Consider the following 14,901-nt stretch of genomic DNA (forward strand, 5'->3'; position numbering starts at 1 on the left):
TGGTCTCACTCAAGGGAGACTTGACTAACCCAAGACCGGTTAGGGTTTTGAGGGACACAGGAGCCCATCAATCCTTAATGCTTGAAGGCATTTTGCCATTGTCAAAGAGTACCGCAACTGGTGATAGTGTTCGGTTACAAGGGATCGGTGGCTGTGTTAGTGCCCCACTTCATGTCATCCATTTGGAATCCGATTTGGTGTCAGGACCGGTCACCGTCGGTTTACAAGCCACGCTTCCTGTAGAGGGAGTATCTGTGATTATCGGGAATGATTTGGCCGGGGGGCAAATTTATGGTAACCCGAGGGTGGATAAAGAGCCCCGCAGGGGAAATAACACGACCCCAGCTCGGGATGGCGACAAAAGTTCCAAGTTATTTGTAGGGGGACTGAACTTCAACACAGAGGAAGAAGTTCTGACCTCTGTCTTCAACAGATATGGGCCGCTGGTGGAAGTGCGGGTGGTAAAAGACAGGGAAACGCAACGGTCAAGAGGGTTCGGCTTTGTCACGTTTGCAAGCACAAGAGACGCCAGAGAGGCAGAGAAAAATTGGAATGGTAAGGATTTGGAGGGTCGGACCATAACAGTAGGGAAGGCATTTCGTAGACGTCGAGAGGTCTACAGAAGAGGACAACTTGGCGGTAGTTTTGGGGTTGGCAGCAGCCGATATTACTATGGAGGCTCCCAGAGTTACGGCACCTCCCGAAAGAATGAATGTCAGAGCACTGGCCGAGAAGGAGACCGCCAGTCAGGTAATGGCTGGGACAAGGGGTCCCACCGTAACTGTTCGGAGTCTGAAGAAGTTGAAGCACTATATACGGTGGAGCCGCCGAGCCGGGGCTCCTACACGGACTAACCGTGAATGCCACGTTCTTAAAGGCGTCCAGGTAGGGAACTTTCCTGCACGGACTAACCGTGAACTCCACGTTCTTATAGGCGTCCATGTAATGAACTTTCCTCCCCGGACTAACCGTGAACTCCACATTCCTTAAGGCGTCCCTGTAGGGAATACTCAGCTGGGCCTCCCGAAAAAGTGCTATCGAGAGGTTTAACTTTGGGGCTTTGGTCACCACCTCTTAACCGTCATTCAAGAGAAACTAGAAGTGTTGGACGCTTGGTCCAGAGTGAATTAATCTAGGGGTTTTGGTGAAATTTTGTTGCTTTATTTTTAAGTGATAATTGTGCCCGGAGGGAACTGATGATTTGGGGGTGTGAGTTATCTGGTTTGTTTATCCAAGTTGGCCGGCAAAGAAAGTTTTCGCTGGGTTCAAACTTTCTTTCTTGAAGGGGGGGAGTGTTATGGATTGATGTGAATTACTATTCAGATCTTTGCTTATTAATGTGTAGTCGATTAACGGTTGTTGTGATTAAAGGGTCAGGAGCCCTTCTGGGGAAAAGGAGACCGGAAACGGAAGAAGAAAAGACACGAGGTCCGGGAGAAGCGGCGATTCTCTTCTTCTTCCTCGCCCAGCGCCGAGAAGAGCGGTATCGATATTGAGCAGCGTGAGGAACGCTGCGTTTAAAAGCCTGTCTGGCGAGAGGAGTTACCGGGACGTGTAATTACCCATTTACACGTCAAGTCGCCGTGGGTTCGTGCACGGAACCAAGCGTCCGGCACAGTTCGCCTCACCATCTACAAGGACGCATACGGGTCGCACCTTGGGCCTCACGCGCGTTGCAAGCCGCGCTTGGTTTTGCCCCGTTGCTTGGCAAGGAGGTGTGCGCTGCAGCAGCTGTCCCCGGTACGAGACGTGCACGTTTGGAGCACGTCTGCCCGGGGTTCGTTCAACCGCCCGTGTGCGGAGAAGAGACACATTGTGAGGGACAGTGGCCCAAGTGGTCGTAAGTGGGGACAGGGGGGGACACATATGTAAGATGGCCATCTTAGTGATTGATTGTTGATTGTTGATGGTTGTTGATTCCTTGGCGGAATATATTATTGATTACTCCGGATCCTTGGTGTGGGGTTTCCTATTGACTGGAATTCATATTGATTGCGTTACGAAAGCGTATAAATCATATATCTTTCTGGTGGGGTGCCTCCCACGGTCCGGGGGTCACCGAGACCAGGTAGTTACCGGGAGGACCACGTAACACGTGGTTGGTTTTTAGGATGGTTAAATTTATTGGTTAAATAATCCGCACCGGTTCGATGACAGAATATGTCATTAGCATTTTTGCCGCCGCCATCCGGCCTAGATTCAAAATTAGTGCCTCCCATGCATGACAAAGGCGTGTGTACCCCAATTTAGAATAGGTACACCGTATCCCTGCGCATCGTAAGAGGCGACTAAGGGTTGGTGTCAGGAAGGGCATCCGGCCATAAAAACATTGCCTCAAACAGGGAACCATGATTGTCATGGGGCCCGCAAGGCTAACCCCCGCTTTTGCGGGGGAAAATGTCCTTAAAACGATCATTCATTCATCCGGCATCCCTACCGTGTTTAGAATCCCATGCGGGCATGAGAAACTTTTGTAGTTAAACAAAATTTTCAAACCGCACATGAAAAGTAGTTTTCTGACAAGATAGAAGTAATAAAGAAGCAGTGTTGGCATAGGACAATCAAAGCAGTATTTTAACACTTGGGTAAATTTTAGGATGGTTAAATAATCGTGCTATAGAAGGAAGTTCTAAGATAGCACTGTGTATTGCAAATAAAGAATGTCAGTCATTATTTTTTGATTGTAGAGTATCTAGAAGCATTCCTCAGGATTTTTCAGTGTCTATACTGTAAATAATGATTTAACCACATAAAGGATTTACCTTGTTTTCTCCTTACATCATCTCACATTGTATGGGGGCAGCTCATAGATCATGTAAGATTGGCCCCACCATTTTTACAATCAAGCTGACCATAAGGACTGAATATCGACTCGAGGTGGTTAGGGAAGGAATTTGATGAGATACCAGCTATAACTTACCTACACTTCATGCTAAAACAATGTGGGATATTTAATGTCCACCAGCCAATGCTAGCAGACAGATCCCCGCAGCCTAATGTCCATCCAATGGATGGCACATTGCTCTTTTAATTTATTTTATTTTTGTTGTATACAAGATCGAGGCTCGTGTAAGAGTGAACATTAATGACCAAAAAAAAAAAAACGGACACATAAGACGAAAAAAACCGACTTTTGTTGTTTTTGTCTTCTACAGACTCCTCCCTGGCCTAGCCAAAGCCCTGTCTGTGCTCTATCCCCCAAGTACTGTCGCACAAGATCTGCCAGCAACCCTCTTCTGCTGAAACTGCCAAAATCAAGACTCTCTGCTCACCTCCACTCTTTCAATCCTCTTTACTCCCGCCTCTGGAACAAACTCCCTCACTCTCTTCAATCCCACTCCTCCCTTCAGGTCTTTAAAACAGCTGTTCACCACCATCTCTTATCTTCCCCCATTCAAAACCTTGATCTTTTCTACCCCCATTAAGTCACCCCAGATCCACCTTTTCTGAAATACCGACATCTTTCCTGGAAGTCCGAGCAGTGTCCATGTGTTTTTTCTTACCTCTCCCACCCCTCAACCCCCTTCCCACGCCTCCTCGCCACAAGCTCTCTTCCTCCCACAGATCTCCCGATGTCCCTGCTCTCAAATGTTGTAGTTGTGTGCTTCCCCCTCTCTCCCCATCTTGTCTCCCACTCCCGTCATTGCATGTTTTATGTGTCTGTGCATGTTTTCATGTTCAATGTGTTTGCTCTTACACGAGCCTCGATCTTGTATTAACAAAAAAAAAAAATTAAGGGAACGGGAGACAAGATGGGGGAGAGAGGGGGAAGCACACAAGTACTACATTTGAGAGCAGGGACATCGGGAGATCTGTGGGAGGGAGAGGGCTTGGGGGGAGGAGGTGTGGAAAGGGGGTTGGGGGTGATGACATTGGAGTTGTCTGTGAAAATCTATCTCACTGCTTACAGTCAGCTCAGGACAGTAACCAAAAGTAGACAGGTCAAAGGCAAATGCGCTGTATCTGCACCGTCTTGCGAGACTAAAGAACTTTCTGGTTTTTAATAAAATCAATTTTGTGTTGAGCAGCGTTCGAGTGAAATCACAGAAAGTGTTAGAGAGCAGCACGTGACGGCATGAGCAGACATGTGTTTAGCGTCACACTCAATAAAAGCACCAACATAAATAACAGTCCACAGTTGCCTGGCATTCTAAGATATTGAACTTCAGATGGAATACAAGAGGAAATGTGTTTAATGAAAGCACTGCTTGGAACAACAAATGGAGGATATATCACTGATGCTATTTGTCAAACATTATGAAGAACGAGGAGCTGGCATGAAGAGAGCTTTTTTTTTGTGTAACCAATTGTGCCACTGCTGCTACAGGGTGATTTTACTTTTCAAGAACCCTAAATAAACCCCATACACTAAAACCTACATCCGTTAGGAACATAATATTTTGTGTAAATGAAGCCTATTGTTACAGAAAGATGCGACATGACCCTGAGAGTTATCAGGTATCACGTGATGTATCCTTGAACGGTTTCACTCAGTCACGCCATGGTGCTCACTGTGGAAGAACGTGTTGTTCTCGTCGAAAATTACATCAGGAATTTAGGGAATGTCAAATTTGCATTTGAAAGTCGCAACCCCACCCTCCTGTAGACCCCCAAGATCCCGATTTTTCTAATGCTGTGAACAAACCTTTGTACATTTTGGGTGTTGAAGGTTGTGATCAATTTTCGTCCAAATTGTGTGTGTAGTTTCGGAGAAGAGAGCAAATATCTATTTTAGAGGGTCAAACTCCCCACACATCCCCCAAAACCCTGCTTTTTATGCCATGAACAGGCTTTGGTACATCACGTGTGATGAAGGTTGTGGTGACGTGGTCAAGTTTCATCGAAGTTGTGTGTAGTTTCTGAAAAAATAGCAAATACCTATTTTGGGGGGCAACCTCCCCCATAGACCACCTGAGACCCCGATTTTTTTAATGCCATGAACAAACGTTGGTACATGGTGGGTGATGAAGGTTGTGGTAAAGTTTCACCAGAATGGCACGTGTAGTTTCTGAGAAGAAAGCAAATACCTATTTTGGAGGGCAACCTCTCTCTCCCACACAACCCCCCTCCCTCCCACCCACGCCTCCCCCATATATTCCCCTAGGGCCTCATTGTTTTCATGCCGTGAACAAACTTGAGTTGCAACATAACAAATATAATTTTAGCCAAGTTTGGACACAATGCCATCAACAGTTTCGGAGAAGAAGTTGTAAGTGTTTACGGACTGACAATGCGCCATCCCATAAGTTCCCCATCCCATAAGTTGCCCATCCCATAAGTTCCCCCATCCCATAAGTTCCCCCATCCCATAAGTTCCCCGGAATTATGTTCCAGATGAGCTCTAAAAAACAAGGCATCATTGCTTTTCATGGTGACAAGTTGTGGCAAAGTCTGGATTTCCTTTTAACCAAAACAATTTTCCAATGGATTAATTGAATGACAATCATTTGAGTCAATGAGGGTCTTCACATTAAATAATTCGAAGCTTCGTGTGTTTCATTCGAAGGGTACAGGAAGGAAATTTTGCAGTTTTTGGTGCCTTTATCAGCCAAGCATTCTTATCACAAATAAACAGTAAAGACCACGGAAAATGCCAAATCTCATGCTGCGCCCTTCCTGCTCTTGCGGCAGAAAATATTCCCACGACTAAACATCACAATGCAAAACAGCTAACGGTGTAACAAAACGAGTGTGGACTTTAGAATTGCCTTACCTTTTTCTATTGACCTCAGTGACAAAAATGAGTTCTGCAGATTTGTAAAATTGTGAATTCCCAACAATTAATGCAAGGAGTTGTTACGAACAATATTGTTTCCAATTTCAAACCATTACACTACACCAGAGTGTGTCGGAAAAAAAGAAAAAAGAAAAAAAAGAGCACACTCCTTTTCATTATGTTCACACTTCTCATGAATCGCACCATGATGCTCCTCCATTAAAGCAAAGGTCCCTAAGTGAATGGAAGTGTTTTACAGAATAATTAATGTCTTGCCTTTCTGTATGATGTACCATCTCCCATAACAACTATCTCCCAGATGTGCTATCTCCGAGACTCGGTGGTGGAATGGTCAGAGCATCCACTCCGAGTCTGGGAGATCAGCGCTTCCAAACCCCGGCTGAATCATCCCAAAATCTTTAAAATGGTCCGTGTTGTTTCCTTCCTTGATGCTTGTCATTTTGAAAAAAATCATGCAAAAAAAAAAACCAGTTGTTTCTTATCTTTCTTTACATTAGTAAGTTGCCCGTGCCCGCACCGGATTCTAAACGGATGGAGACGCCTATTCTGTTCTATGGTTTAAATACTCTCTCATTTCAAATATATGTCACATCAGCAGTCACAAGCATATTCACGCAATCCATGCCTTTTAATATTGTCAAAATAATTTTTTCATGTAAAAGACACATTATATTAACTGGCATATTTTATATTTATATCTCAACATTTTCTATTTACATGTGTAATTTCAAGTCAGCGACACATTTATTCATTTCTTAATGGTTCGTATGACAGAATTTCATTAAATCACCACATTGCTCGTGAAAATCCCCTTTTACCCTCGCCAGAGGAGAGGGTATTGCATTTGAGTCCGTTTGTTACTTCGCAAAAAAAAAAAAAAAAATTGCAAGTATGTTGATCACTCCGGTTTGTGTGTTTGTTTGTTTGTGTCACAATTTAAAACCGATCATCACGAAACTTCAGCAAATGTTAGAGTTCGTGGTCCGACAACATCCTAAATATTTTTGGGGTCAGAAAGTCAAAAGGTCAACATAGGCCAAAGGTCAACCACTTTTTTAAAATTTTCTACAAATCCTCAATTATCATCCGATTGTCTTTAAATTTGAAAAGGATATACATATCGGCGAACTGAATTCAACCACCAACTATTTTTGAGATCAGCTTAGGCCAAAAGGTCAACATAGGCCAAAGGTCAACCACTTTTTTAAAATTTTCTACAAATCCTCAATTTTCATCCGATTGACTTAAAATTTGAATACGATTTACATATCGGCTAACTGAATTCAACCACCAACGATTTTTGAGATCAACATAGGCCAAAGGTCAACAACAATTTCAAATTTCTAAACTCCTCAATTTTCATCTGATTGACTTAGAATTTGAATAGGATTTACATATCAGTCAACTGAATTCAACCAACAACTATTTTTGAAATCAGCATAGGCCAAAAGGTCAAAATAGGACAAAGTTCAACCACTTTTTTCAAATTTCTAAAATCCTAAATTTTCATCCGATTGACTTGAAATTTGAAGGGTATTTTCATATCAACGAACTGAATTCATCCACCAACTATTTTTGAGGTCAACATAGGCCAAAGGTCCACATAGGCCAAATTTCTAAAATTGTCAATTTCCATCCAATTGACTTGAAATTTGAATTGTATTTTCATGACAATGAACTGAATTCAACCACCAACTATTTTTGAGGTCAACATAGGCCTAAGGTCGACAAAGGCCAAATTTCTAAAATTGTAAGTTTTCTTCCGATTAACTTAAAATTTGAAGACGATTTGCATATCAGGTCAATGAATTCTACCACAAATTATTTTTGAGGTCAAAAGGATGCTCTACCGAGTGTCATTCTACTTTGTTCTGTTTTGCCAAGTGTCGCTCTGAGTGATTTTTCATTACTTGCAGAAAAGATTTTGGCAAGCATGTTGATCGGTTGGTTTGTCTGTCTGTCTGTCTGTTTGTCTGTGCGCAGCACTACGTCTACACCATTGCACGTAGAATCGCCAAACTTTACACACATATTTGCCTTGCCCTGGAATAGACAGTGCCCAATTGATGACGTCATCGGTCACGTGGTTCGGCCGCCATCTTGGAAAAACCGAAAAACATTGCACCTCTATATCTCCGAAAGTGCTGAATATAAAAAAATTGAGACATGGCGCATTGTAAAGAACTCTCCATGGGGAATAAAATATGTTAATGATGATGTCATCGGTCACGTGGTTCGGCCGCCATCTTGGAAAAACCGAAAAACTTTGCACCTCTATATCTCCAAAAGTGCTGAATAGAAAAAATTGAGACATGGCTCATTCTAAAGAACTCTCCATGGGAAATAACATGTTAATGGTGGCATAGGTCCCTCTATTATGATGTCATAATTCGACATGTACAAAACTTCATCCGATAAAGATGAAATTTCTTGAGCGTCATCTAGAGATAAATTGGTGGAGAAAAAAATAATAATGATGACGTCATCGGTCACGTGGTTTGGCTGCCATATTTGTTTTATCACAGAAGCCTAAAAAAACACTAAAAACACGTCCTGGCAAAGGTCTGCAATCTCTGATTGCTCTTTATAGTTTCCCTTTGCATTACCAATAAAATGCAAATGGCGTCTTCTGTCATCGAGCCGTGAAGCTGGGAGCAACAATTTCCATTTATTGACACATCTGCTGCAATTCAAATGTTCCAATGGCAGCAAGGTGCTCCATATACAATTTGTTTGTTCAATATATGTATGTACCTTTTTTATGCCAAGGGTCCGAGGGTCCGTAATAAACATTTGTATTGGTGTCAAAGGCAGTGAGCAATTGCAAATTAATCGTCGGATTATAAATTATTTTACTGAACACTTGTTTGTACATGTAAGTAATGGGATTTTTATTTATTTGTTTGCATTTAGTTGTTCATTTTATCACATCCATTATGGAACAAGTCAAATATTCCTCCCTCTTTTATCACAAGCAATTAACCAAGTAAACAAGTCAACTGAGTTTCATAAGTAATTTCTGCATTGATTGTCAAAGCACTAAAACCTTTTCATTTTCTCATTGGACAACCTTGGACAGGCAAATCATTGCACACATTCACAAATTGTAAAATTTTTATCACCTCTTTGGACACGGGCTATTAATTTTCATCGCTACATCAGATGTGACAGCATCTTTGGTGTCTTCACGCACCGTAAGTGGCTTCTCTTTGTTTACTCATCTCCATTGCGTCCAACATATTTTGCTCATATTGCGTTAGTCATGCCTTTGAGTCACCTTGAGGATTATTTTGAATGCAGGGGAGAAATATACATCGCAGCAACGGGAGGGAGCTTCAAGTGAAAAATTTAGATTCAATGTTGTAAGATGACTTTGAAGAATAAAAAAAGAGGAAATTCGAATGCAATGAAGATGTCATCGTGTCAAGTAGTGAGTCCCCTTTTTCTGACACAAATTGAAATGTAAATTTAAATACTTGGGAGAAGAATATGTAATACCACTGACTGATTCATTTGGATTTTAACGATGAATGATTCTTGAAATGTCTTGATAAATTATACTCTTGAATAACTGAACGCAAGCACCTTATTATACTTTATTACTGATTTTTTTCCTTTTTTTATACAATGTTTTATTTATTTCTTATTATTACAATTTACAAAGACAGGCTGAAAGGATATCCTAGAGGTATGCACACTCACCTTTGAGCTGTCAACCCGGTATGAAACTCGGCGGAGCTATAAACTATCAACCTGGTGTTCCGCATGCAGGGCAATACATCAATGTTGATGCTTTCCCTGAGAAGGATATTGAGCTGGGTCACCGGTCTGCTAGCATTACATGATGGAAGACAAAGATCCCGCGGTGTGTTTAGTGAAGAGGAGGTGATCGTTATTGTCGGCCCCCTGGCCAAATTCCAAACTCCTGCTCCAACCTACATCATCGGCGAAGGCGCGCTCCAAGCAATGATGCGAACCTGCATTGACGTGCTACACATGAAATAATAGGGATTTTAAAAGGTGATGAAATTGTGCCAGGTTCAACTTTAGATCCATGCTAATGAGCAATTGTAACATGTTATAGCTGCTATACATGTGCAGTACACTTTGAAATTTAAAATTCTTAGACCGTGTGTTGATATTTTGATAAGACCTCAATTTTGTGGACCATTACATCACAAGTGACAAGCAAATCTATATATATATATATAACAGAGTTTGTGTGTGTGTGTGTGTGTGTGTGTGTGTGTGTGTGTGTGTGTGTGTGTGTGTGTAATGTTACCGATAGACTCCTAAACGGAGAGGCTTACGTGCTTGATATTTGACATAGACATGGCCATTGAGCCTGGGACAAACATGGCCGAACTCAAAATATTTGACGATCCATATTTTTTATTCATATTTACCTCAGCGCATTTCAGCGAAGTACCCGCTAATCTCAGCCAGTTCCAGAGCAGCTCGCTGATTCGCTCAGAGCGATCACGTGATGTTCCTTTTCCGCCGCCAGACTGATTCGCTCAGAGCGATCACGTGATGTTCCATCCCATCACACGTCACACGTTTTTTCACCTTTTATGCGATCGTGTTTTGTATCGATTTTGTGCGATATGAATTAAATGTCTTTGAAACAGCTGTGAAACGTCTTTCCACAACCCTTCCGTAACCGATTGGAGCAGATTATTGCCGCACAAAACGAGATCCGCGAAGCGAGTTGGTCGAGTCGTGCTGACCAAGATGGCGACACGGCGGCTTCACTTTTCACGGAGTATGAGCGTTCTATATATTTTCAATTCAGTGCGCCCGTGATTTGTGGCATAGACATGACCATTTGGCCTTCACGGTGTAATTTGTGCGAGGCTTTTGTCCGAGTGAGCTTGAGTCGAGAGGGTGAATGTACGGGTTGGGAATGTACGGGTCTCCCTTCCCCCGCCCGGCAACGCCGGTACTGGAGGACGTCACAGGATCGGTGAGTCTCCAAAATCCGCTTCGTGCTGTTGCGAATATGCAGGACTATGTCCGATTGTTGTGCTGCTCTCCGACCATGAGAACTGCAACGTCATTGTTGACTGGCCATCCCCTTCCCTTCCCCTTCCCCCTCCCCCCTCCATCCCCCCTTCCCTTCCCCCTCCACCCTACCCCCTCCCCTTCTCCCCTCCCCCTCCCCGTCCCCTTCTCCCCTCCCCCTCCATTTTCCCCCTCCCCCTCCATTTTCCCCCTCCCCCTCCATTTTCCCCCTCCCCCTCCCTTTTCCCCCTCCCCCTCCCTTTCCCCCTCCCCCTCCCTTTTCCCCCTCCCCCCTCCCTTTTCCCCCTCCCCCCTCCCCCTCCCCTTCCCCCTCCACCCTACCCCCTCCCCTTCTCCCCTCCCCCTCCATTTTCCCCCTCCCCTCCCCCACCCTTCTCCCCCTCCCCCCCTTTTCTCCCCTCCCCCCCCCCCGTTCCCCTCCCCTCCCCCGCCCAGCAATGCCGGGTACTTCTGCCGGGTCCCCCCCTCCCCCTCCCCTCTCCCTCTCCCCCCTCCCCCTCCCCCCTCCCCCCTCCTGTCCCCCTCCCCCTACCCCTCCCCCTCCCATCCCTCACCCTCCCCACCCCCCCTCTTCCCTCCCCCCTTCCCCCATCCGGCCCCTCCCCTCCCTCCCTTCCCCCTCCCCCCTTCCCCCATCCGGCCCCTCCCCCCTCCCCTCCCCCCTCCCCTCACTTTCCCCCTCCCCCCTCCCTCCTCCCCTCCTCCTCCCCCCCGTCCCCCCTCCCACCTCCTCCCATCCCTCACCCTCCCCATCCCCCCCTCTTCTCCCCTCTCCCCCTCGCCCTCCCACTCTTCTCCCCTCCCCCCCGTTCCCCTCCCCTCTTCTCCCCCCGTTCCCCTCCCCACCCCTCCCCCGCTTGGCAATGCCGGGTACTTCTGCTAGTGTAATGTAAGTGGAATAATAATATTATATTCTTTACATGGTTCATTGGTGTGCTTGGTATTCTATATTTGAGGCATCTGAGCCGTAAAATCGATCACATGGTCAACAGCTTAAATGTGATATATCTATGTCCTCCTCTACTATATATTGGCACATAAGAAGATATCACAGCCAGCGAAACTCCTTCCCTCTCTTACAATCCTATTTTTGCTGCATAACTTTGGATGTTATTTCTACTTGCTGATATGCAAATCCTCTTCAAATTTCAAGTCAATTAGATGAAAATTGAGGATTTTAGAAATTTCACCTGAATTGTTGACCTTTGGCCTATGTTGACCTCAAAATAATAAAATTTCTACTTGCTTTATCACCCAGTAGTTCTAAAATCTGTGTTATATTGTCGACAATATCGTATCCAGGCGAAAGTACCATCTGCTTAGTTCTGCGTCTCCAGAGGCGTAGTATTATGGAGCATGCAATTGGATGGATTGGGGGCTGTAAACTAGAAGTCTCTTAGAGCCACAGAAAACAACCAAGATAGCTGGGAAAAAGGTGTTTTGGTCCAAATGGGGAAGAAATGGAGTATGTGAGTGAACTGCAGACAAAGAAAAATAGGTTTCTTGAGTGAACCAGGATCTATATCCACAATCTAATATCCTTGCCACTTTTACAGGCACGGCAATACATCCAAAGTTATGCAGCCTTTTAGGATTGTAAGAGAGGGAAGGAGTTTCGCTGGCTGTGACATATTCTTACGTGCCAATATAAAAGTCTCATGGCATACTTTGAGGTTCTTAATCTGTAACTGCCATGAAACTCTGATAGTAAACGATCTGAGGAAAATGAATGTGCAATTCAGACGTTAAGATTTACTGGTATTGTTTGTGCCACACTTTTTTTACCCAAACTTGCTGTCATTCACCGAACAACCTCTTCCCGTGTTGCTCGCGTGTGGCAAATCATTATTTGTCTCACCTTATCTCAATCGCACTATTGCTAAATGATATGTAAGGTGTCGCCTTTAATTTCATGCAGCCTTCAACTTAATATGGGGAACCTTGTTTTCCTAACTAAGGCAGGCTTTCAAGATCGCAAGCTAAGTGGAAGTGATCATACATTGGATTTCATCACTCACATACAGTAATTAGAACAGGAATTTATACTTGCTTTGTCACCCATTAATATTAAAAGCCAAAATGCTCTCATGTTTCACTTGAGTAAGAGTTCAACAATGCAGCTTGCCCTTGCTCATGTGTTTTTTTTAAATCTCACATGTGCATATCTCCATCCAAGGTGGGAAACCTTTTGAAAAAAATAAAATAAAAAGTACAAACAAGTAAACACGGAAGATGTTCAGAAATTATACTTGTGAAATATCTAAAACAAATTTGATGTAAAAAATAATTGGTGGTCGAATTCAGTGACCTGATATGCAAATCCTCTTCAAATTTCAAGTCAATAAGATGAAAATTGAGGATTTTAGAAATTTCACCTGAGCTTGTTGACCTTTGGCCTATGTTGACTTCAAAAATAATTGGTGGTTGAATTTAGTGACCAAATATGCAAACCCTCTTCAAATTTTCAAGTCAATAAGATGAAAATGGACGATTTTAGTAATCCGGCCTATGTTGACCTTTTGACCTTTAGACCTCAAAAATAATTGGTGGTTGAAATCAGTGAACTGATATGCAAATCGTCTTCAAATTTCAAGTCAATCGAATGGAAATTGAAGACTAGAAATCTCACCCAAGTTTATGACCTTTGGCCTATGTTGATCCTGTTGCCGATATTGCCGATATAGGCCATATTAACCTCAAAAGAATTAGAAGTTGCATTCAATGACCAAATATGAAAACCCTCTTCAAATTTCAAGTCAATCAGATGAAAATGTACTATTTTAGAAACTTTGCCTATGTTGACGTTTTGACCTTTTGATCTCAAAATATATAGGCTTCTTCCTTATGACCAACTCTACTATTTAGTGAAGTTTCGTGAAGATCGGTTTAAAATTGTGACCTGTAGGCAATTGACAAATACACAAACAGACAGATAAACAGACAGAATAACACAAACGACCAACAAATATAAATGAAAAACCTTCCATTTTCGCAAGTAATAAACATATAAGCTCACCAAGGTATTTTTACAAACCCCTTGACAGAAAGTACTGTTTGAATATATACTGTCCATATATTTTGACCTTTGAAGCCTGGTGTTGGCTTAGCGGTTAGGGTGCCGGCTTGGGATCCTAGGATCCTGGGCGATGGCTGAATTAACGCCAGGGGGGTTGACTCGGCCTGTCATCCTTCTGAGGTAAATTTTGCCTTCTGAGGCAAATCGAGTACCAGTTCACTGGTAATTCCCTGTGTGTCGCAAGAGGCGACTAACAGGGTTGGTGGCAGGAAGGGCATCCGGCAGTAAAACATTCAAAACGTAAAACTTCAAAAAGGGGACTACGATGCCCAAAAAAGGACAACCCCTGCTCTGTGGGGAAAAATGGCCTCTAAAGGCGGTTCATATATTTTGACCTTTCCGGTACATAATGTAAATTTGAAATGTGATGTCCAAAATCCTTTGGGAACCATCTCCATATTATGTATGCAAAATTGATTGAATCCTCACTTCCCCTCCAAGCTCAGTGTCACATCCATTGATTGCCCTTCTTCCTTCCCTATTTTTGCTTTGCTCCCTGACCACATTCTCCCTTTCACTTTTTTGTCCCTCATCCCCTTTTTTGACATGGTCGGTGACAGGGGACATTAAAATGAGCTCCAACCGACCGACTGACTGACCGATTTATCCATCCATGTAATTTTTTCTATGCGACATTTCAATGTTTAGCTTCCATATTGCGGATATGTATTACTCGTGGCATTATCTCAACCTGATTAGATCATGGCTGTGATTGGCTGAATTATGTTGTCATGGCAACCATCTCAGTAGCTTGGCTTGTGTACGTCATATTTTAAAAAACCATTCAAGATTAGATTTAGATTTCCTACATTCATTCCTCATACCACCCAAAAAGCGGGGACATGGATTCTTGTTCTTCTTCTTGTTCTTCTTGTTCTTGCTCCTTGTTCTTCTTCAAATGTTTGCTCACAATTTGCTTGTGAAATACATGACAATAGCCTATATGGTCACTTCATGTGAATGACTCCATTATAACATTGATACACGACAATGAATAAAGCCTAGAATAAGAGCAAGACTGGATAGGAAATCTGGACCTCATCTCTGACAATTGTTATGGATT

The sequence above is a fragment of the Myxine glutinosa genome, chromosome 1 (genome assembly GCF_964187855.1).
Source record: "Myxine glutinosa chromosome 1, kmMyxGlut1.1, whole genome shotgun sequence".
NCBI lineage: Eukaryota > Metazoa > Chordata > Myxini > Myxiniformes > Myxinidae > Myxine > Myxine glutinosa.